This window comes from Schistocerca nitens, chromosome 4, assembly GCF_023898315.1.
Source record: "Schistocerca nitens isolate TAMUIC-IGC-003100 chromosome 4, iqSchNite1.1, whole genome shotgun sequence".
NCBI lineage: Eukaryota > Metazoa > Arthropoda > Insecta > Orthoptera > Acrididae > Schistocerca > Schistocerca nitens.
The window spans coordinates 779117505-779142426 of NC_064617.1; the positions used below are offsets into that span (position 1 = coordinate 779117505).

Genomic DNA, 24922 nt, shown 5'->3' on the forward strand with positions numbered 1-24922 from the left:
GCAACTGATGGAACTGGCCTAGATATATTAAGAATAACGATGTCGGTAAAGCGATAAATGTTCCTGTTATCTGCTTTGAGATTTGATGATATGAATTCTAGGGAAGAAAGAAGAACTAATGAAATATGTGGAAATTTCATTAAGAACTGTCAGAAAAACTATAGCTGCTCAGAATATTTGAGAGTTGTTGATAAAATTCTTTGCCCTTTTAGAGGGAAATGTTTTTTCAGGGTTTATATGAAATCTAAGCCTGCTAAATATGGCATCAAGATTATGTGCCTTTGCGACACAAACACACTATTTATACAATGCTTTTATCTATACGGGCAAAGCAATCATTAATAAAACAAGCCAACTCTCAGTTCCAACACAGAATGTACTGCAGCTTGCAGAACCTTTATTTGGAACAAACAGAAATATAACTGCTGATAACTGGTTCTCTTCTGTGGAGTTGGTTGACAAACTGATTGAAAATGGTTTGACCTATGTTGGAATGATGCGCAAAAATAAAAGGGAAATACCACTAGAATTTTTAGCCAATGAACAACGGGTAGTAGGATCTATTTTATTTGGTTTTGTGAAGGATAAAACATTGCCATCTTATGTCCCAAAAAAGAATCTAAGTGTAGTGGTAATCTCATCAATGCACCATGACAATTCAGTCAATGAAAACAGTGGAAAACCTGAGATAATTGAATTTTACAACAGAACAAAAGGTGGTGTTGATACATTAGATCAGAAATGCGCCAATTATTCAGTCTCTAGAAGAACTCAACGATGGCCATGTGTCATTTTTTCAGCAATATTGAATATTGCGAGTGCAAATGGATTCATATTATGGAAGGCATCAAATAGTGGAAAACATATGAAATGTAATCATTACATAAAAGAAATTGGACTGAATTTGATAAGGCCATTTATCACAGGAAGGAAGATGGAGTATTCTTCATTTTCAGTAGATTTGAAGAGTAGAATTGATAATTTTCTAGAGGCAGCTGATGAACCACAAAATGACCTACGACTAGCAAATTCACCTTGCAATCAAAGTAGCTCATGAAAATGAGGAAGATGTTATTTATGTGGTCCTAAAACTGACAGCAAACAATCACAAAAATGTTACAGGTGTCTTAAATTCATCTGTAAACGACACGTAGAAAAAAAAGTGTTGTGTACCAAGTGCCATTCTTAGTTCAAGTACTGATATAGATAACATTTGGACACTTCCATGTTTCGTTGTCATTATTTTTGTTTCTGAGTGATGGCATAAAGAATCCCTATTTATGTTAAGGGGAAGTTATGAGAAACCCCATGCTATATCTAGTTTTTTAAATCTAAGCCTTTTTTGTAATCATGTAGCATTCCAAAGTAAGGTACTAAAGATTCTTGTAAAATATGAGACGTAGGATTTAAAGATTAAAAAATAATACTATAAAAAAAGTTTTGCTCAATAAAAGTTGATTTATGTTTGAAACAAAACTTATTTTAATATAATCATTACATATTTACATATGAATTATATCTTTTCTAGGGATTATGTTGGATTTTTATTCAGGGGTCCATTTGGACCCACGATCCCAGTTATGTTTGTCAAAATATCGATTCTGGTTAAGGGTTAAAAATCCAGTACAAGCAGAAGTTTCTCTCCGCTGATTTTTTCCACTGCCATTTCTTGTAAAAACGTCCTCAACAGTTCTTTGGTCATTTTGCTGGAGGAGTGAGAGTGGACAGTTAAATTTGGTGTTGGGAACACAGACTGATGTGTATGAATACTCAAGGAACGAAACTCTTTAATTGCAACAAAAGCTTTAGAGCAAGTCTGCCCCTCTGTGAAAGTGATGCAGTAATTATGTACATATGAGTTGTCACGTGAACAAACTGTACAAATCCTACAATATCTTTAGCACCTCTGGGTGCTAGAGTGCGGCCCACAGTCATCTCCTTGTTAAATCCACTTTAGTCGGCATTATAGACATTTGTGTCTTTATAGGCCGTCATGAGTGCATGAGCTGCTTGTTGCCAGTTATCTACCATTTTCTGGATGTCGTTTCTGTTGTGGTACATTTTCAGTGTAACAAAAAATTTTACTTTACAGCTTACAATATAGTTTGTCCACCTTTGGCACAGATAACAGCAGTGACACAAATCGTGGCATGGAAGCAATCAGACACAGGAAGGTTGCTGGAGGGAGTTGACACATCTGCATACAAGTCACCAGATTCCTGTAAATTTGAGGAAGGGAGATGACTAGCTCTGACGCCACGTTCAGTAACATCCCAGGTGTCCAATCAGGTTCACATCTGGTTGGGGGCCAGAACATCAATTGGAACTCACCACTCTGTTCCCCGAACATTCCATTGCACTTCATACCTTGTGATATGGCACAAAGTAAAGTCTCTAGACAACACACAAAGCTGATGTATGGCAGCACTATCATCTGCAATCATTATTATTATTACTAACACTAGCACTATTAATACTTCTGAACATGTGATAGTTGTTTCCTTTTTCTGTTTTGATTATGTATAGTCTGTGAAACTACAAATGCACTAGCTGCTTTATCATGAGTATTGTCTGTTCTATCACATGTCCGACAGGACACCACACCTTTCTATACAAATGTACTCTATAGGTTTGCTACTTCAATTAAGTGAAAGCAGGCTGCCAAAGGAACATCACTACAAACTCTAAAACACCCTTTTATGTGTCAGGAAACAGTTACAAAAATTGTAATCAGTGGGACCTTTGGTACAACCACCTCACGCTCCCTCATCCATGCAAGATCTACAAAACAATGACTCACAGACACACATGTCCTGTTCTCTGTAGTTCTGGTGTTACTTCTAATTACTGCTTATGCATGTTCTGTTGGATGACAGCATGAACTAAATCAGTGCTTTGGGTGTCAGAAACAGCAACTCCTGTTCGGGACTAGCTCCCATCATTATTTCAACCTCTTTTTTAAGCTGTGCAGTATGTTTCCCTTTCCAGATCACGAATTGTTGTGACTGGATGGTAAACAGAATCACAACTTGTTTGACAAGATCCCATGGCACTATTCACTGATGGCCTAGTAGCTATGTTCTTCATAATTCTAGCATATCTCGTTGCTCAGGGTTGGGCAATATGCCTACTTGGCTACAAACATTTATCTTGTTCTGTTTGTCCATTGTATTCCCAGAAAAGAATCTGCAATTATAAAAGGCAATCAGTGAAATTCTAGTTACCATAATAATCACATTAAGATTTCACTACATTATATGAACTTTCAGAAAGACTAATCGAATAATTGCTCATTGTTCTTCACATAATCACAGTCATCATCATTAAGTTCAAGACTGTTCTGTAAATTAAAGTTAAAATTTCCTTATGTGTTTCACATCAAGATCAAAATAAAACATAAGATCATACTCATCATCTGTTTACTTACACCCTTTAGCAACAGCAAACTGCCACTGATTCTGCAGCCCATTACAACTTTTACACGTCATGACATCCTGTATGTTTTCATCTTCCACATGCTGGTATCTTTTGAAATTGGACCCCAAGTCTTATGACATGATACTCTAAGCCATCTTGAGACATCAACCACACCAAAAACACACTGCATCAAAAAACTTGAAAGGTGCAGTTCTATTTAATTAATGCTCCATTTCTTACATTTCACCTTAATCCACACTGATACAGCATATCTGGAACAAAAGAATCTCTCAATAACAATTGGCAAATACACTGATTCAGTAATATTTACACAAATATTTAATATTCAGTTCTTCTCAGAGGACATTTAAACAGCATGTAATAATCAGTAAGAAAATTTCATCATTGTTTTACTAAACAAACACAACCTCTTCTTCAGCAACTCTGGCTATAATGTTAATGTGTCAGTATTTTACCCATTCAGTGATCATTTAACTGTTTCACACAACCATAAAATCATTTATATAGTTTCATAAGGCTTCATACACTGCAATTCTTTCCCTGTGCAGCGTGAATATGAAAAGTTACCTAATACCGCCTTAAGCCTATGAATGCTCTCTACATGTTAATGTGCCCTGCTGCTACTGTCTGGGTGATCTGTGTGTGTTATGCTTACCTTCGATCCTTCCATTAGGTGGTCTACAAGTGTATAAGCCTGCCCCTTGCCACTGTGTGCTCTGGAAGCTTTAATGCACGAGGCACTTAATGGCCAGGTAGAGGGGGCAAGTAACCACATTTCCACGTAGTGCTCAGTGGCTTTCCATCATTCAGTCTTTGTGCATTTGCTGCCATGACCTTATTTGAGTTGCTGTTTTCATCTTCATTTTTGACTGATAACATGGCTGGCTGCTGTGGCTGTAGACAGGAAGTGATTGTGAAGATGATGACAGGCACTTACACCTGGTTCTTGGCATCATACGATAAAAGAAACATAAGCAGAGTGTAAGCTGCCTCCATATAAAGACCACTGCAGTAGTCTTGCGGGAGAAACTAGGTGGCAACCTAATGTCATTACATGTACCTATAATGCATTCTGCATGTTGTAAATAAATGAAAGCTCTCAACGAAAATGGAAATAACTAAACATTTATTTACTTAGCAACTACATTTTGTGGTATAACAACAAACAGATTTTGATTAAAGCTGAGTATTCCACATAGAATATCACATATATTGAGCTATGGTGAGTCATTTCTCCTTCCGACTATCGATAGCTCCTAGCTAGTGCTTCAGTAGGTGGCGCATATTACTCCCTTGTTTGGTATCGCTGCCCTGGCTATTCTTCGAAAGCAGCCACTGGAGCAGCATCTTGGGGCCTTCGAACAGTGCAGTCCAGGCAGTTTACGTGTAGCCTTCGCACAATGTGGGGCTAGGGTCTGTGGCAGTTCTTCGAGCAACAGACATGCTGTGGATCACCACGTCTTTTCTGGGTTGCCATTCACGCTTTTTCAGCAGGACTGGGTAGAAGGCAAAAGATTTGGTTCACCTACACCATGCGTATCTAATCATTCGGCTCTGTGCACAGATTTCCCACTTCATGTTTATATTCATTGAGTCATCATGCAAGCCTCTGTTATCTGATTATGTTATTCTAGGACCAATTTATTGCCATGTCTGCTCTGTGTATTTTTTGAAGTGACTTGCATTAAGCTGCTGACCAGCGTTATCTTTAAAAATCTGAGATGATTAATGCTGTTATGGCTATCTAATGTGTCCTGCTTTCATGCATAACTGTAGAACAGTCCCTTGAATTATCAAGTTGTGTTTGTTTTTAAATGGGCTTATGCGAGAGAACAAACAGTTTCTGAATTTTAATATTTGTTTTCACTGTTTAAAAGCTGGTGTGCTCTCTGGTATAACTACGACAAAGCCCTGTAAGTTTTGTGTTTTATGACCTCCAGCTAATGGTAAGATCTTAGCGAGTTCTTATTTACATTCCTTCCTGGAAGAATTTACAGCTGCTTTTGAGTAGTTCCCTGTTACATCTTACATTTTTAGTGACACTTATTTCCTTGGGCGTATGACCTTATTGGATAGGTTTGCATCCTGTCTGGGCTCAAGTTGAATACCTTATGTTTTCCGACTTGCACTGTAAATGAAATTTTGCTCTCGGCCAAGAAGCCTTTGATTAACTAGCCTTGCACACGGAATTTTCCCATTACTGTTATTGTTCTGTTTAATATGTATTTTAACTTTGTTATAAATTTTATTGTAAATTGTTTGGTGTAAATCTTTTGGGTAAGCTGTAAGGCAAATGTTATGCCTTGTTAATTGGTTAGCATTTATCTTTTTGGCATCTACCTAATGTCTTGGATTTCAGCTCGCTTAAAGAAATTGACCAAGAACTCAGTTTTAATTATTTTATCAGCAGATTTAATAAAATTTTTAAATGCCGATATTGTTCAAGTATTATTTTTTTTTGCAACTTATTTGAGCTCATTATTGTTGTACTTCTGTGACTGTCATTCACCATTTAGAACACTTGTAGTTGATAAATTAAACATGGCACATTACACTGAAATTTTCCAACCTGTTTTTCTTAAAGGGATGCTGCTGTTACTTTACAAAAATTTTGTTTGGTTGAAAGGATAAATTATGTTAGTTAAAGGGGTCTAGTCCTTCCATGTCATTTCCCTGATCCTGGTAAATCCCGATTTCAAATATTAATATGTGCAATGCCACATTATTCTTTTTTGACAAGATATTAAATGTTGTTAAAAAAGTACATGGGAAAAAAGAAAAGAAAATCATTTCGGATATACCTTAACAGAGAAAGTTTTGAGTATTAATCATACAACAATGTATGCACCCTCTTTGCTTACTAGCATTTGCAAAAAACCTCTTTTACATATCTTGAACCATTTATGAAGTATGATGGGTGTTGCGACCATGAATCAGGTTGCACATGACCACACTGGGCATGGCCAGAACAAAATATGCACAACATTCCCACAGATACAAAAACCAATATCTTGAGAATGATGATAGCAATCACACTGCTCTCAGCTTTAAATACAATATTGACACATTAGCTACATTTCATTTCATGCACTGCAATCATTGACGTAAAATGGACCATACACAAAATCTACGCACTTTTTTTATTTTTTTACCTCTACAGAAATCTTAATTTCTGTTTAACTCTATGCAGCACAGTAACAAACAAATAACAGAAAGAAATTCAGTGCTTTACTGGGCGACGAGATACCATAGTTTGTGGGAAAGAAATTTGAATTTTTCACCACAGTTTTCTTAGAATTTGCTAAGTATTTCATTAGCTGCCGTGCACATCCGCTCACCACATCACTGACAATTAGTAAATGAAATCAACAAATATGGATGAATGAAGTTATACATGTGGTTTCCACGACTGCTGATGTATTAGTATGGTATTGTGTATGCGAGAGTTGTGTTTGCATGAGTGTGTAAAGGTGTATGTTGTGTAATTCTGATGAAGGCCTGTTTGGCCGAAAGCCTTGACTGAAAGTCTTTCTGTTATGCCTATCTGTGACTTAGTATCTCCATTATATGGTCAGTAGCAACTAACCTTTTCATAATATTGTCAGTGATATCACTGAGATTTATCATTTCCTTGAGTTGTTATGGTTAGGAATATGTAGAACAGCAAGTTTATGGAAGAATGAATAACAAAGAACACTACGTTATGTGGATGATTCTGAAGTGATACTTCCCTTTCATCTTAGGCTTCTCACATCCTAAGAAGTATGTAATTTATGTGTGATGCAATGTAGACATACCTGAAAATTTGTCTATGGAGTGATTGATTTCTAGAGGACTTTTAAAGTGGAAACCTTAAGTTCTTAGAGGACGTGTATTTTGTATCGGGGTTGTTGAAAACCCGAGCAGCATACGAAATTGTCATGCCCAGCCCTTCTTGAATATTCAGCACAGGGGAGCAGGGCTGTGTGGCAGCAGTATAGGATAGGGCAATGACTTCAAGTTGCACTCTCCACAGGATGCAAGTAGCTTGTTTGTAGCAGTCAAAGAGTTAACTGTTACACTGTTCATTCACATGACATTAAAAAAGACAATGCGATAAAAACACATAGTTTACCTTCATAAAAAATGTGTTTGATGCCTTTAATGAGCCACTGCACTGAAAAATCACATTTCTGTTGGCATCAACTTTAAAATCATCAAATCAAACTTATAACCAAAGAAGAAATCTGCTCTCCATGATTCATCAGCCCATCAGTGCACAGGACACTTGACATCATGCAAATGTTTCTGGCAGCAAAGCAGAACACAGGTTTAAATATTTATTCAAAATAACTTTTACTACTTCGCAGAATAAAGTTCAGGATTTTCTTCTATGTACTTAGTGTCTTGAGCCACACGTTGAATCTGTTAGAAGGCTATGAAAAGAAGTGTTTGAAAATAAACAGAGTATATGACAGTGACAAACAGCATGATTTAGAAGCTGGGAATTTGGGTGTACTAGGTTGCTGTTCTTTTAATTTCCTATATGTAACTATATTGCAAATGAAGATCTCAAAATTAAGATTGGACTAGATAAACATATTATTTCACAATGAAACTCAATCCTTTGAAGTAATAAGATCACAAATGAAACAAAGAAGTTATCCACAAAACAACAGTAAAAAGCATATGTACACCTGCATCTTAAAAGTGTGGGAAATAAATCCAAAAAGGTAAGCTACTAGCCATGGAAATTGGTTACTAGAGCAGTAGTGCTAGTCTCACAACTTTACATCAGAAATGAAGAAAGCAGAAAAACGACTGACATCGAAGGAAACATGGTGGAAACTACTGAGAAAGAAATTACTACATAATGGACATTTAGAACAAATGGATGATTATAAATGGCCGAAGAAGGTACAAAGATCAACAGCCTAAAAGATGGAGGACATATTGAAGTTACAGACCTCACGATTCTCCAAGACAGCAACTGGGAAGATAAACTACAGAAGTTGGAAGGTGAGAAACAGCACTGGCTGCAAACAACCCACAAAAGTATAAATTTTGTGGTAACAGTTTGATTTGTAGTGTAGCCAAGATGTAGATTACATTGAAATGTGGTTGAAAGTTGTAGCTGACAAATAAGAAGGAATCACACATGTTGTGCAGCATGAATTAAATTCCTCCATAATATAACATACATGACAACAGTGACATGTGCCCCATAGTGTGATTAGCTGTTAGAAACAAACCAAGTAAACTGCAGAAATGTGTACGTGTAGAAAAGTTGAGAAGATAAAACAGAGCAATATGCACCAGGAGAAGATTAAAGTGATTTCAAGCTATTTTTTTAGTAACAAAAATCAGAGAATGAGCTTGGTCACATCTATCCTGTTCACTGCTGCCACATCACTCTACCACCTCCAGTGCCAGTTGTCACAATGAGTTGCAGACAACACTTAAACTGGTAATGTTCCAATTGTTGTCTCTTTTGATTGTCTGTATAGGTTGAATGTGACAGGATGTTCTAGATTGGACACAAAAGTGGGCAAAGAAGTGGCAAGATTACTTCCACACTACTAAGCACAACTTAAATCATACGATGGGCACAGATAATGTATACCGACAATACTGCCAACCTCACTGCTTAACTGTATCATTTTATTAATTTGACCGAGAAATGAATGAAGCACTATGAAGAATGAGTAAAGAGTTACAGACCAACATCAAAACGAAGAAAACTGCTCTGGGCTTATCCTAAAATAAAATGGCATTATAAAATATTTCTTGAAGGATACATAGAAGGAAAGAGAAAATTAAGAAGAAAGGTCTGAGACCCTGTATATGATATGATCGGAGGTTACATATACAAATAACTGAAAAAGGGATAAATGTAAGACAGCACAGATGACTTTGTTATATTTTGCCATGGTTTGCAAAGGATGAATGACTGGCTACACATTGCCATTGTCAGATTCCATCAATTCACTACCTTCAAACTCAAATCTCATTTATGCTGCATCGAGAAGCATATGCAGATAGTTTAATAAGAATAAAGAATTGCCCAAAAACTGTTGAAATACAAACAGAGGAATACTATCTTTTTAATGTGCACAAAAACTTTACAAAGGACAAAAATACTACACTACAGAACAACAAAAATTACACTGTTTGGTACATCAGTTCTCCCACCCCTCGTCTTTCCTCAGTTTCTAAGCGCCAATGAGAGGCCACTGGCTAAGCTCACAGTTTGACCACAATGTCATTCTTCTCAAAGGTGCCATCCACGTAGCATCATAACAAGCAACAACTACCGAATAAACACTTATTGTTAAAGGGTTTATGAGGCAATACTGTGCTTCATTCCCACTGTCACCAGCACGACTCAACTTTGTTGCTACCCATTATTCACTTTTTTGTTCCCTGTAAGAAAGTATCATACATTTGCTAACAGAACAGTAACTTTCATCTACAGTACTGCACTTTTTGTTTGTGAGTTAAAGTGGCAGTTTCACGACACACACAACCAAATAAAGGGAATCGTTAATATAAGGCATCTCATTTTTTTCATGATCTTTAAGACAATGCCAGAAGAGAAAATTTTATTGTCACTGCTGATTGCAACAATAAATGTGTGTGGTGTTTCACTGCCAACTATACAGAGATTATTTGCAGAAGCATGTGGAATTGCTACATGTGGCGAACACCAAGAACTGGAACCAATTTGTATTGCTTCCAGAAACATCTTCATCAGAAGACCTGTGTTGGAATTCCTATGCCCATGACAAGTGTCCCAGGCAAAAAGTAGCAGATGTTTTACCCAAGATTTCTTTCACAGGTGGCTGATATTCAATTAGAACAATTCTGAAATCTTTACGATTCAGGCACAGAAGATGCAAGGACGGAAGAGGGTTTCTGATGGAGAGATACAATATTATTGGAGCTTGAAAATTTTTCTGGGAAATAGCCATACGAAAAAAAGAGAATTGGAACCCTATTAATTATCCAAGTAAGATCATAACTACACCAAGAAGCACATCTGGCAGAATAAAAGGAGCAATTGTGGTTTGAATGTATTGACTAGCACAGGAAACCGACATTGTCATCCACGACCTTCTCAATATAGCTTGAAACTGCAAAGCCAACATTTACATCTTGCAAATTCAGTGATCATCACAAAAAGATGAATAGTGATGTATTTAAACACTGGTTTTTAGATTTATTACAGGGTTCAGAATAGGATTCTGTTACCACATGGATAATACCAGTTACCTTCAAGAAAAAATTCTAATTCAAATACATAAGAGGAAGACATTTAATAGTAATTAGAAGACAAATATATTTCAAATTTGGGCTGCTATACAAAAGAGGAGTTGGAAGTCAGGAATCATTAGCACATTTACGATCAATTTGAACTTGACAGCTTAGCAGTAGAAATGAGACTTAAGGTTGTGAGGCAGCCACTACAACTTGATAAAAAATGTGTGGTCCTTAGTGAAAGAAAGGGTCACATGCATAAACTGCACATTCAGAATGAAATGATGTGCAGAATTTAAGTCAGCAAGTCACCGATGATGTCTCTGAACACTGGATAAAGTGCAAACACCACACTGAAACTTTGCAAGAAAACCAGTATATGGAAGAACGCATCTAAGGAAAGTTAAGAGAAAGCATCGTTATTGCTTCAAATGACGTCTTTAGAAAGGGAAACTGCAATAAATTGTGTTAAATGTTATTTTTCTTATTTCTTTCACTTCCCAAAGCTGTAAATACCGTTCCCTCTCTCCACTACCTTTCCTATCAGCTTCCCTTTCCCCTCTGACTCAAAATATTCATCAATATGTGGCAGAACAGCTGCCAGAGATATACTGCCTGTGGTGGCATGTATGTCACTTACTTGTGGATCCACATCTTCTGCATCGCCTAAGGCTAAAATAACACACAAAAGCTACAAAATTATCCATTTCCAGCTACACAATTTTTTATTGCCAAAGCTAGCTACTACTTTCACTGCTCCTTAATATAATAAGATTAATGTATCAGTATTCTTAATCATAGAGGTCAAAAATCTTTGGGAAATGACTCACCAGATGCAAAACATTATCACACAATGAGCTTTTTGTAGGAGTAGACAATCTTTCTCATAAACAGCTCAATTTATCCCTGCTCCTGTCCCATCACCTCCATGCCATCACCTGCTCATCCTGGACCTTCCTGGTGCAGGCTGTTCTCAACATACCTGCAAAACTTTAATGGCATCACTATACGCAAAATACATTACAGCATTCAAAATTAAATTTTGTCACAAATTTTCAGAAAGACTAATCAAACTGATCACAAAGTCACAAAGTGGCTGTCATCATCGAAGTTCATATCTCATCATTACTCTATAAATTTGTAAATAAACTACATTCTATAAAAATTTCAATTTCCTACTGAGCCAGAAATTGTAAACACACCAAAAAAAATGTTAAAATCAGTACTCATAGCAAAACATTAAATTTATTCTTTAAAATTCATTTTCATACAATCAGTTAACTTTATTTGTTTATATGCATTTGAAATGCAGTAAACACTGTCCACATACAATCCAACACTTCACATCTACATGCCAATGGCACTGCTTACACCTCAAATTTCATAGCATAGCTACTCTAGTTTAGTGTAAGTCCTCATTTTTCAAAAGATGAAAGCCAGAAATTTTACACTCACTCAATGGAAAGAACTTCCACTTGCTCCAAATTTGATGTTGGCATGGCACAAGTAGCCTGTAAATAAGGAATCCAAGCATTAAAAACTATTATAATGTACTGATAATCAACATTAAATACATGAACTGTCAGTTCTTCTTAGAGAACAGCATCAGGCACTCAGTGATATATTACATCATTTCTGATCTAAATACAATGTTTCCCATCTCACATCTGCACAGTGAGATGTTACATTTACTCTTGTCATCTTTTATTCCACCTATGAATTAAGTTTTGAAGTGCAAACTATGATTTATATAATATTAAAGTTACTGGATGTACTAAGGTTGTGAATTTTTTATTATCTACAGCTTAGGGATAAGGGGTGAATCAAAAAGGCATTTGTGGAAAGTGACATCACAGGAAATGATCATGCAAATGGAAGAATTTCTGCTCCTACACCAGATGCTCCAGGATACTTCATTACTCAATGCCATTAAATCCACAACTTTCAATAAACAAGCTACAGTAGCAGCAATTTCATAACATTTCGATCAGCATTTTAACGAAACTTGCTATGATGCAAATGTAAATAAATAATTGGCAAACACCACAAAAGAATTTCTTTTCAACTTGAGACATCTATTATGAACTTGGTGGGGGGAGGGAAGGGGGGGGGGGTGACAAGATGACTCAAATTGGGTCTTCACAGATCACCAAACAAAAAGTCCCATCATCCATGGACTAATGCACAATAACCCCTGCCAATGTATATTAGAGAAGAAAAAATACACAAAATCATAATTGAAGGGGGATTCCATTATCAAGGGTGCCACAATTGCAGTGTTTCTCAACAATTAGAAGCTAATATAAGAAAAGGTACAAACATAAATAAATTGAAGACTGAATGACGATTGTATGAACAGTTGTTTTACCTTCACTTTAAATCTGTATATCAGAATTATATGAATTGAGCTGTTAATTATATTTGAATCCTTGTCGTAGGTGGGTTAGAAATTTGACGTAATAGCACTGAATACCCAACATTTTACAAGAAATCTGAATTATGAAATTATTTTAAATTTTAACTATTTAAACAATTGTCTATACGATGCAATATCAATCCCAGTAATTAACATATTTAGATGTCACTTCCTAATTTAAATAATCTTGTTGGAATTTCTGTTACCTATAAATAAGAAATTTCAGTGCAGCATTATTTTACAATTATTTTAATTTAAAAATCCACCACAAAAAAACTGCAGATTACTACTCATCCACTTTAAAACATGTCAATTTCGTGAAAACTCATAATATCATAATATAAGGTGTCCCTAATGTGTCTGGATTTGAGAGAAACTTAAGGAGTTGTTCAAACCTGATGTAGGATACATCGACCTCATCAACTACATCCACCTCGTCAACTTTGAACACTTACTCACAGTCCAACTGATTTCACATACCTAATCCATATTTCTCAATTTTCTTCAAGAGCCCTCTATATGATTGCAGCATACCTATATTTGGCTGATACCTTTCTTGCAGTCTGAAACTAAATATTCTTGCCATGATCTTTTCGACAGCTGATAACTCTGTAACTTCTTGAAGATTGTGTCTACAGGTCTTCAAAATGTAATGTTCATCACTTACATAAAAATGTTTATACATGAGAGAAACACAATTCAATATGTGGATATTCTTGCTTATAAAAAAAAGAAAGAAAAGCTTCCTTTACTATTACAGTTCATGTAACATTTCTGCAAGCAAAGTAGAAGGGGCTCCCAAATGAGAATCAAACACTCACCCCAATGAGGTCACTGAATGGCTTCAATCAAAGGTAATCACCATATGCATTCAGACATTTATCTCACTGGAAGACAATCAATTCCCATTTCAAAGAACACAGTCAGCCACCGACAGATCGACAACAGCACCCACTCTCACAGCATGAAAAGAATCTTGGCATCGCTGCCCCTGCTAGTCTGCAGAGGCCCTTATACAGGGTGTTACAAAAAGGTACAGCCAAACTTTCAGGAAACATTCCTCACACACAAAGAAAAGATGTTACGTGGACATGTGTCCGGAAACGCTTAATTTCCATGTTAGAGCTCATTTTAGTTTCGTCAGTATGTACTGTACTTCCTCGATTCACCGCCAGTTGGCCCAATTGAAGGAAGGTAATGTTGACTTCGGTGCTTGTGTTGACATGCGTCTCATTGCTCTACAGTACTAGCATCAAGCACATCAGTGCGTAGCATCAACAAGTTAGTGTTCATCACGAACGTGGTTTTGCAGTCAGTGCAATGTTTACAAATGCGGAGTTGGCAGATGCCCATTTGATGTATGGATAGCACAGGCCAATAGCAGTGGCGCGGTACGTTTGTATCGAGACAGATTTCCAGAACGAAGGTGTCCCAACAGGAAGACGTTCGAAGCAATTGATCGGCGTCTTAGGGAGCACGGAACATTCCAGCCTATGATTCGCGACTGGGGAAGACCTAGAACGACGAGGACACCTGCAATGTACGAGGCAATTCTTCGTGCAGTTGACGATAACCCTAATGTCAGCATCAGAGAAGTTGCTGCTGTATAAGGTAACATTGACCACGTCACTGTATGGAGAGTGCTATGGGAGAACCAGTTGTTTCTGTACCATGTACAGCGTGTGCAGGCACTATCAGCAGCTGATTGGCCGCCACGGGTACACTTCTGCGAACGGTTAATCCAACAATGTGTCAATCCTCATTTCAGTGCAAATGTTCTATTTACGGATGAGGCTTCATTCCAACATGATCAAATTGTAAATTTTCACAATCAACATGTGTGGGCTGACGAGAATCCACACGCAATTGTGCAATCACGTCATCAACACAGATTTTCTGTGAACGTTTGGGCAGGCATTGTTGATGATGTCTTGATTGGGCCCCATGTTCTTCCACCTATGCTCAATGGAGCATGTTATCATGATTTCATAGTGGATACTCTACCTGTGCTGCTACAATATGTGCCTTTACAAGTACGACACAACATGTGGTTCATGCACGATGGAGCTCATGCACATTTCAGTCGAAGTGTTCGTACGCTTCTCAACAAGAGATTCGGTGACCTATGGATTGGTAGAGGCGGACCAATTCCATGGCCTCCACGCTCTCCTGGTCTCAACCCTCTTGACTTTCATTTATGGGGGCATTTGAAAGCTCTTGTCTACACAACCCCGGTACCAAATGTAGAGACTCTTCGTGCTCATATTGTGGACGGCTGTGATACAATACGCCATTCTCCAGGGCTGCATCAGCGCATCAGGGATTCCATGCGACGGAGGGTGGATGCATGTATCCTCGCTAACGGAGGACATTTTGAACATTTCCTGTAACAAAGTGTTTGAAGTCACGCTGGTACATTCTGTTGCTGTGTGTTTCCATTCCATGATTAATGTGATTTGAAGAGAAGTAATAAAATGAGCTCTAACATGGAAAGTAAGCGTTTCCGGACACATGTCCACATAACATATTTTCTTTCTTTGTGCGTGAGGAATGTTTCCTGAAAGTTTGGCCGTACCTTTTTGAAACACCCTGTATAACCAGATATTGACTCCATATGATTTATTCAAACTCTGTGATGATAGTATTCCAGGCATAATGGTTTTTTTATACAGGGTGGTCCATTGATCGTGACTGGGCCAAATATCTCAGGAAATAAGAATCAAACGAAAAAACTACAAAGAACGAAACTTGTCTAGCTTGAAGGGTGGAACCAGATGGCACTATGATTGGCCAATTAGATGGCGCTGCCATAGGTCGAACGGATATCAACTGCGTTTTTTAAAAATAGGAACTCCCATTTTTTTTATGCATATTCATGCAGTACGTAAAGAAATATGAATGTTTTAGTTGGACCACTTTTTTCGCTTTGTGATAGATGGCGCTGTAATGGTCACAAACATATGGCTCAATTTTAGACGAACAGTTGGTAACAAGTAGGTTTTTTAAATTGAAATTCAGAACATTTTATTTTGGTTGTTTCAATGTGATACATGTACCTTTGTGAAATTATCATTTCCGAGAATGCATGCTGTTACAGCGTGATTACCTGTAAATACCACGTTTATGCAATAAATACTCTAAACTATGTCCGTCAACCTCAATGCATTTGGCAATACGTGTAACGACATTCCTCTGAACAGTGAGTAGTTCGCCTTCTGTTACATTCGCACATGCACTGACAATGCGCTAACGCATGTTGTCAGGCGTTGTCGGTGGTTTACGATAGCAAATATCCTTTCCCCACAGAAAGAAATCCGGGGATGTCAGATCTGGTGAACATGCGGGCAATGGTATGGTGCTTCGACGACCAATCCACCAGTCATGAAAGATGCTACTCAATACCGCTTCAACCACATGCAAGCTATGTGCCGGACATCCATCATGTTGGAGGTACATCGCCATTCTGTCATGCAGTGAAACATCTTGTAGTGACATCGGTAGAACTTTACGTAGGAAATCAGCATACATTGCACCATTTACATTGCCATCGATGAAATGGGGGCCAATTGTCCTTCTCCCATAATGCCGCACCATACATTAACCCGCCAAGATCGCTGATGTTCCACTTGTCACAGCCACCGTGGATTTTCCGTTGCCCAACAGTGCATATTATGCCTGCTTACATTACCGCTGTTGGTGAATGACGCTTCATCACTAAATAGAACACATGCAAAAAATCTGGCACCGTCCTGTAATTTCTCTTGTGCCCAGTGGCAGAACTGTACACGACGTTCAAAGTCGTCGCCATGCAATTCCTGGTGCGTAGAAACATGGTGTGGATGCAATCGATGTGGGGGTAGCATTCGTAATAACGACGTTTTTGAGATTCCCGATGCTCGCGCAATTTGTCTGCTGCTGATGTGCGGATTAGCCGCGACAGCAGCTAAAACACCTACTTCGTCGTCATTTATTGCAGGTCATGGCTGACATTTCACATGTGGCTGAACGCTTCCTGTTTCTTAAATAACTTAACTATTCGGCGCAGGTCCAGACACTTGGATGATGTCGTCCAGGATACCGAGGAGCATACATAGCACACGCCCGTTTGGCATTTTGATCACAATAGCCATACATCAACAAGATATGGACCTTTTCCACAATTGGTAAACGGTCCATTTTAACACGGGTAATGTATCACGAAGCAAATACTGTCCGCACTGGTGGAATGTTACGTGATACCACAAACTTCTACGTTTGTGACCATCTATCACAAAGCGAAAAAAGTGGTCCAACTAAAACATTCATACTTCTTTACGTACTGCACGAATATGTAATAAAAAATGAGAGTTCCTATTTAAAAAAAAACAGTTGATATCCGTTTGACCTATGGCAGTGCCATCTAGCGGGCCAACCACAGAACCATCTGGTTTCCCCCTTCAAGCTACATGAATTTCATTTGATGCTTATTTCGTGAGATATTTGGCCCGGTCACTATCAAATGGACCACCCTGTATACTGAAAGAAAACATTGAGAAACTCACTGATTGAGAAACAAGGTTTGCCATAGGAAATACAGTATCTGGAACAACAGAAAATAAACTACTTGTAATCATCTAAGAGTAAGCAGAATTTTCAATGATGCTACAGCATTCATAGTGAATGCCTTCACAGCACAATAAGAAATTCTAACAACCTCAATTGCAAGTTTACAACAAGGACAGTACGTTGCATGTATGTATGGCAATTTTTGGTGGGTTGAAAACATGTGTGAAGTTTCACATAAACAACAAGATGTCCTCATCAGCTTTATGTGCCCACACAGTTCTACTTGTTCCTTCCACTGGCTGACTGCTATAGACATTTGCTAGATTCCTGAACAACATATTTTTGTGTGTTTAGAAGCACCATCAACAACACCATTAAGATTGTACAGTTATCCACACTGTGTCCTTGACAAAATTGTAGAAGTGTTTAACCAAAAATTTAACTAACTCTAGTATTTTTGTTCTGCAAATCTATAAAAATAATAATTACAGGGCTTAATCAGCAAAAGATTTCACTTGTTGAGGTGCTAAAATAATAACTTTTGAAACATTCTTACTCATCAAAATGCAAAATCCAGAAACTAAACAATACTGCTGTGAAAGCTTAAAAGTATGGTCCGCTGCGGCATGAAAAAAAGGATTGCGCTAGACAGTTGAGATATTTCCCTTCAAAAATACCCTAAAATTTGCATGTAGAAATTGTTGGCCAACTTTGCAGATGCATATCTTTCCATCTAGACATGCAATGTTAATTATATTTGACTGATATATAGACATCATAGATATGAACAACTCTGAAGTTTTGGTGCGATTATTGGTTCATATGAGAAGTCGCAGTAGTCAGTCACACCTTGACGCTCAGAAAAGTGCAACAAATTTTTTAGCCACTTTAGAACCCTGGATCTATATTTACTGTAGCTAAATCTCTAGCTTTTGCCTTGGCGTGATTCAGCATAAAAAGTTGCGTGTGTATATTAAAACAAATTATTAAATGTTTGCTAGAACTTTTAAAAAGCCTAGCAAACTTGGCTCATGTGCACCTTTGTATGCAATAAGAAGGTGAGTAGCCTCTCTTTAAAAGCCCCTGAAAATTCATTAGATTTGGAGATGGTCAAGTGGGGACCCGTAGTCCCCTTGATGTGGAATGACCCAGGTTTCCATAGAATTTTAGTAACTTTGCTTGCTGATACAGGACTAAACTCAAGCAATCATTCTGTTGGCAGACATCTCAAAGTTACCACCTAATCTTGTTGAATGTGACTGCCTCTGTCATTAACGCATTTTGCCTCCGTTTTATCAATACGAATAACTTTCACAATGCACAAATCACCGGAAAATAATTTACAAATCTTTTGGGCCAGTGATTCTGATTTCAGTCGGTTCATTAATATATGACTTGTCGCTCTTTCTTTGAAACCAAACTCTCTTTTCTCTTTTTCGCTGTTTGCAAGCTGTAACTAATATAATTGCAGCACACACTTACTTTCAGTTGTTTGACATCTTAAGCTTATAAATTTTTGCCCATGTTATTGATAGTAAGAGATCAATATAGTGAAAGTTTGACAAACTAGTATGAATAAATATGGAATGTGTGCAGGTCACTTGATGCACTTGGTGCTACAGCGCCATCACACACAGTTTTATAGCTCAGATCACAAAAGCTTAGAGATGTAAATAAATTTAAATGAAGGCCTACTCATCAAACAATATGAAACTATAAAAACAAAAGTAGGTAGCCTACAGGTAACACTCAAACTACTAAGTGCTTTCTCTGCCAGTCTTACTTCGAATTTTTGTATATATGGCAGCTAATAATTGGACTGGAGGTTAATGGAAACAAGGATACATTGGCTTTCATTGGTATTGGTAAACTTAGCATGTTTTTCCACAATTCTTATGAATTTGAAGAAAAGATCATCTTTCACTTCATACAGAGGGCAGCTCAGCACTTAATGTTGAGAATCATGATGGGAATCACCATGAGAAGGAAGTAAACATACTTCACTGAAGATGCAATACCACTGTAATGAGAAAGGAAAGGACCTAGCTATGTCAGCAGAATGCATAGGTAGCCCAGGGCGTTCTTTGCATGGTTCCAAGAGAAGACCGAGTCAAAGGCAACACAAAGCATGAGGATATATGGCCTTGCGAAACACATGCCTAAAAAAAAAAAGGCTGGCGGCCTCCAGCAATGGATATGAAATTTCTTATATTTTAGGACCGAAAATTTAATTATGTAGTACATTCCACAACTGCATTATTTAAAAGTAACTGTGACTAGATAACAAGCAATCCGATCATACATCGTACTGAATCAACAATCAGCTGAAATATTTGCGTGCAGTTACAGAGTTAAAACTTGCATCATATGAAACTACACCGGAGAGCAGCCGCATTTAAGATGACCAAAAGCGTCATTTTGATACTATTAAATGTATAATAATGTTGGAGAACTTAACAGGGCAGTGAAACTAACGACATACAAGCGCATAAGTTTCCGAAACCAGAGTGAAAGCGAAAAGAAGTTTCGCGAGTTGTCCTTGTTACAAAATAAACGAAATATTTGGGCGGAAAATATTAATCTACACAATTTGCCTTCAATGACTGTGAGTCAGTTTCAAGTACTTACAACTGATAGAAGTCCTCGTGAGAACACTATAAAAAACTACTGCAATTCCTGACAGCGCGTATCTATGAATCATGAGTCGCTACACTGACATATTTGCAATTTCAAAAACACACAGATAATGCATCAAGTTCACATGACAACGAAATTCAATACGAAACAACAGTATCTTACCAATCTCAAGTTCCCCGCATAGCCGTTATACTGATACACATAACACATGTGTTCGACCAACAACAACCGGAAGCTGAGAGCCGTAGGCGGGAGGTGTCGGAGCTGCGCACTGGTACCACAACGTTGCAAATGAAACACCAGCCGCATTGAAAACTTGCACATGCCTGTCCCGCTACTGCTCATGCCAGACAACATTCTTAAAGATGCACCCTTCTCAAGGATCCCAACGTGTATGCCTTGAACCGAAAGTTTTGTCCGTTCTGGGCACTAAATAACTCTCGAAAAGATCTGCTCAGTTCACGAGCTGAATGAATATATTTCTTGCTATTGTTCTTAATTTGTTGGTTCGGTTGAGTCGATTGCTTCTGTTTGTAATTAACAATGCCCTATTTTGCTATTACTGTGACTGGAACTGCAAGCCAAAAACTGAAGGTAGTAATAGTATTTATCACAATTTTCCCAACGTTCCAAAAAAGTATGATAAGTGGATTCATCTCTGATGAAGAATTGGTGGCATTACAATTAAAAATGCTACAATCGGTGGAATACATTTTAAAAACAAAAGAGTATTTACGAGGTCTCCAGAGTGAATTATTGAACTTCCATCCAATGAGTTTGTAAATCTGGTAGCTCTACTTACATTAGACCTTCTTAAAGCCACTTCTGTCTAACGGGTACCGAAAAGAAAAGTTATGAAACTCGTAAAGGTGCACATAACACTCTAGATTCACGATTGCGAAAAAGAAAAAAGTGTGGATCAAAAGACAGAAACAGAGTAATTCTGCACCGAGAAATAAATGATGGAAACAGAAATAGCAGAACAAAACAAACCACATGCTTAACACAGACAGAGGCAGCACCTTTCAGTATTGATACTCCTCAGTAGAAATCAAAGTAATTAATGGCCCAGAACAAATGTTTTTAAAAATAGTTCACAAAATATAACCTGGAATGAAATTTAAAGTGAATAAATGCCGATATTAAATTTAAACTATTTGACGATAAATTCATATCACTATTTTCTGCAGAAGCTATACAGAAGGGACATTAAACAGCCATGTAAAATACCATGGATTATTACATTGGTGAAAGTATCTTGTGAAAGCAAAAGGGGAATGTAGAAGGTGTACAACTTTGCTCCCGCCGTTTGCCGATAGATGGCGACATCGGTAAGTAGCGGACTAAAGAAGCAGATTGCAGATGTCAGGCAGTTAGCTTGGACGTCGGTCAACATAACCGCATTCAAACATTAGTCGATCTGTGTCTGCATTATAAAGTTGTTGTTGAATGAAAATGTCAGTGTACGAGCCTAATCACGTCCTTTGGAGGAGATGTTACTGTTTTGTTTCAATATGAAGAAAACAGCGGCTGAGTCTCATCGAATGCTCTCAGGTACGTATGGTACGGACGCTATTAGTGAAAGAACGTGTCGTGAGTGGTTTTAACGCTTCAAGAACTGTGATTTTAACGTCGTAGACCGGCATAGTGGTGGAGGAGAGAAAGTTATCGAAAATGCAGAATTGGAGACATTGCTGAGTGAAGACTCGCGTCAAACTCAAGAAGAATTGGCATGATTAGTGGGAAAGACACAGCAACCATGATTCAGAAAGAAGGAACTTGGGTCCGATGTGGGCTGAAACCAAGAGACATTGAACGGCGTTTATGTGTTTGTGAACAGTTGCTTCAGAGGCAAAAACGGAAGGGTTTTCTGCATCGCATTGTGACCGGGGACGAAAAATGGGTTCAATACGATAACCCTAAACGAAAAAATCATGGGGATATACCGGCCATGCTACCATGACGACGGCCAAACGGAATATTCACAACTCCAAGATCATGCTCTGCATTTGGTGGGACCAGCTCGGCATCGTGTACTATGAGGTGTTAAAACCAAGTGAAACAATCACAGGTGCTCGTTATCGAACGCAATTAATGCGTTTGAGCAGACCATTAAAAGACAAACGGCCACAATACAGCGAGAGCCACGATAATGTGATTTTGCAGCACGAAACGATCGACGCCACGATGCAGAAGAGATCAAAACGTACTTGGGAACGTTAAAATGGGAAGTCCTACCCTACCCGCCGTATTCTCCAGACATTGATTCCTATGACTATCACCTGTTTAGATCAATGGAGCATTGTCTGTCTGACCAACACGTCCGATCTCATGAAGAAGTCACAAATTGGATCGATTCGTGGAGCGCTTCAAAAGATGAACAATTTTTTCGATGCTGGATTCGTACACTACTCGAAAGATGGGAGAAAATAGTGGCCAGCGATGGAAAATACTTTGAATGATACATGTGTAACCAATTTGTTTCATTAAAACCTCAAATATTGGGTAAAAAAGGCGGGTCTAAGTTGTACACCTTGTATTTGTTGCAAAGAACAAGTAAAGATCCTGCATTAAGTGTACCCTACAAAAAGTATTCAAAATTACTGGGAAAAGTAATTAAAACATCATGAAACATGCACATTATGTCAGTGGTCAGTAATTCCTGCAACTGACGTAATGTTATTTGTAATGTAGAGAAATAGGGGCAGTAGAATCAACAAAAAAAGAACAGTATAACACCACCACTGAACTAAGTGGTAGGGCTAAAAATTATAAGTCACAAGTAGAAACTGTGTTTCTTAAGCATTTTTTAAATATAGTAGAAAACGTAGGGACAAACAGTTCAAAGAGAATCAGCAGTATATTGTAAAAGCAGCACTCATAAAATTCCTCTGAAATTAAGAAAATTATTTATATTCTCTCAAAAGTAAAAGCTAACTTGGATTTGATGGTGTTTCCAACTGAGTACTAAAGGTCTATTCCCCCATAATAAGCCCTGTCTTATTCGAAATACGTAATGCATTACTAACTCATGGCATTTTTCCAGAGAGTCTGAAATATGTCATTGTTAAACCCCTCCATTACAAAGGTGATAGGAGAGACATCAGCAACTACTGACCTGTTTCTCTACTGACATTACTTCCCAAAATATATGGCAAGGTGATGTATTCCAGAGTAGCATCCCATGTAAGCAATAATAATATACTCAACAAATAACAGTTTGGTTTTCAGACAAATCACTGTTCAGAAAATGCCATTTACGCTTTCCACCACGAAATTTCACAGGCTAACAAAGAAGGTCTGGTTGGTATTTTCTGTTGCCTATCTAAAGCATTTCACTGTGTGAATCACAATATTGTCCTAAATAAATTAAGTTTTTATGGAACTGATGATAACTGGATAATGTCGTGTTTAACCAGAAGAATGCTTAGAAGTTTAACCAATGTAATCGGCGGACATTCTTCTCGCTGAAATTCTTCTGGCTTGGGAGAAATCACATGTGAAGTTCCCAGGTCGCAGTCTTAGGTCTGCCATTGTTCGACATTTATGTTAACAGTCTCCTGCCTAATAGACAACAATCAGAATTAGTTCTTTTTGTGGATGACACTAGTATTTTAGTCATTCTAGGAAAGTGTTCAGCAATTAGAAAAAGAGAATCACAGCTTAAAGTATGAGGTGAGCAATGTAGTGCCAACATTTTCGACAACAGTAATGTCACAAAAGCAGATGTCAGCATCTGTTGTTAAGATCCAACAAGCACTGAACAAACAAGCAAACGCCATATTCATTACATATGTGGGCAATAAAGACGCCAAAGAAGTAAACATGAAATTAACAGATGATATAAAACTCAGGAAAGACGTAATCAGATTTAAATCGATCAGGACAGCCAGCAGTTACACCATTGTTGAAACAGAAGATGAAGAAGACTGCAAAAAGTTATAGCAAAAGACCAAATAAATAAGAGACATCAGGTGTGAGCCTACGAAAAAGCACCATTCCAAGAGACACCGATAGTGAAGGTAGATGAGATTTATGAACTGAATTTTGTAAAGCATCTTAAAAGATGTGAATTCAAAGGTGAGGTTAAGCTGAGATTTAAAATGGGTCAAAATGAGAAGAACTCAGTATACCATGTGCCAGAGGTTTCTCCCAATATCCGAAGCATACTGCTTGTCAGAGCTAACGTCTATGTTCGGCTTCAAGGCACTGAAATGTTGAGAAATATCATCAGTGTCCAAATGTTTTAAATGATGCGACCTAGGACATAAGACTAAATCATGTTCAAGGATTCAGGTCTGCGGCCATTATGGCGTAGCAGGGCACCTAAGGACCGACTTTCCAATGAGAAACGGAAAACCTGCGTGCATTCCATGCTAACACACACGAAAGCCTCGTAATAGAGGAGGAAAATACTGAGCAACATATGCAATTCGAGCGAGAAATTCAAAGAACCGACTATGGCCATGGCTAATGACAATATTAATTTTTCGTGTACAACATGGTGTAATATGCGATATTCATAATTATAAACGTGACAGTACGTTGCAACACAAGAGCAAAAGCACAAATCTCGGTTAGCAGGTAAAAGACTATTCATATCTGATGATGGAGCATGACGAGATGACAAAATAAGTTCCCGAAGTGCAA

General features: G+C 37.8%; 1 long non-coding RNA gene across 2 annotated transcripts; it reads right to left on the minus strand.

The window, feature by feature from the left end:
* Window positions 1-1458: 1458 nt before the first annotated feature.
* LOC126251563 (uncharacterized) lies at window positions 1459-20521 on the minus strand. 2 transcript variants are annotated; one of them, XR_007545758.1, is made up of 6 exons: window positions 20435-20521; window positions 12130-12185; window positions 11505-11656; window positions 4094-4332; window positions 3428-3689; window positions 1459-3186 (listed from the first exon to the last, which is right to left on the minus strand). It is a non-coding gene; the product is annotated as an uncharacterized LOC126251563 (long non-coding RNA). The 2 variants fall into 2 exon arrangements; XR_007545757.1 differs by lacking the exon at window positions 4094-4332.
* Window positions 20522-24922: the final 4401 nt, after the last annotated feature.